Source organism: Aplysia californica, unplaced genomic scaffold (assembly GCF_000002075.1).
Source record: "Aplysia californica isolate F4 #8 unplaced genomic scaffold, AplCal3.0 scaffold00066, whole genome shotgun sequence".
Taxonomy (NCBI): Eukaryota; Metazoa; Mollusca; class Gastropoda; order Aplysiida; family Aplysiidae; genus Aplysia; species Aplysia californica.
In genome coordinates, this window is record NW_004797336.1 from 1,837,787 (window position 1) to 1,839,245 (window position 1,459).

Below are 1,459 nucleotides of genomic sequence, written 5' to 3' on the forward strand. Positions count from 1 at the left end.
AGGCATATCCGTAAATACAACTTTTAGATTAACGTGTTACTTTCCCAATGATTGTATCAATATCACGGTCAAGTGATGCAAAAACCCATCTATTTTTGTTCTCGGTGTTTTATTCCAAGTAATGTCCAATTGAATCAGACGTGGTGTTTTATAATTAAGGTTATTTCAAAGGAGTAGGTCATCAAAAAATGTTCGAAATATTTGTTATGGATTTGAAGTTCCCAAATAGTAAAATTGTTACATCATAACCAGCAACGTACCCGTCTTTGAACCTCTGCTTCCAAATGTCCGTCTGCCCTCAGAGCACCCCTGTACCTGAACCTGCACTCTCCCTGGCTGACCAAACCCTACCACCTGGATGCCCTGGACGAGTTCATACAGAAGATGGTAGAGATGGATGACGTTTTCCTGGTCACTGTAAACCAGGCCTTACAGTGGCAGATGGACCCCACCCCACTGGATCAAATCAACGAGTTTGCCCCGTGGCAGTGTCCAGGCTTCGAACCCAACGCCGAAGACAGGAAAATCTGCTCTTTTGTGTTCAAACACAAAAGGAAAGGTCACATGACAGGCCATGGAGGCAGTCAGGACTCTAGTGGGGGGCATGGGAAAAGTAGTGCAAGCCATGGTAGAAGTAACACCAAGCCCAAGGGTAATTACGTGGTTCAAAGAAAGTCAGATGACCACTCCTCCGACCACAACGTCCATCATGACAGGAAAGATGACCACAGGGACACCCACCACGCCGACTCTTCTAGCCACGAAGACGTACGATCTGACAAACACGACCTCCACAGAGATGACCATCACAACGATCACCACGACAACACGGACCACACAAGGTACACGTCTGGTAACTCCATCCACCATCATCACCACCGCACCCACAAACCTTGGTTTCTCAAGAGTGGGGCTTCTAATTCTCTCGGGCCCTCCCTGCTGATCTTTTTTCTGAGTTGTCTATCAGTTGCAAGCTTTCTGTTCACCTGAATCTCTCTATCTGTTCCGTAGCATCCAATACATATTATATCATGTCATCATCTAAAACAAAAAAAAAACAATAAAGAAAAAGTTTCTTCCAACTACTTGTCTTATCCATTTGTGCCCTATTTTTCATATGTTCTTGTAAAGGAATACAATTCGATATGCTTGCAAATGCTGTAGGTCATCATCTACTCAATTTAGATCTTTAGTGGATAGGCCGCTTTGATTCAGAGCCAACCTAGGCAGAGTGGTACATGTACCAGAAAGTCAGTAAAAGAAAATGTTAAACAAAAATTCTTTGAAAAGGAATCAAATCCATATATATATATATATATATATATATATATATTGCGAGCAACAGCAAAGAGTCTAAATGTTACACCACAGACGCTTCCTGTACTGCTAAGGCAAAAGTTCACGAAGAAACTGACTGTTCTTAAAGTTCTGCGACAATGCAGGAGTGAGTAAGTACAAT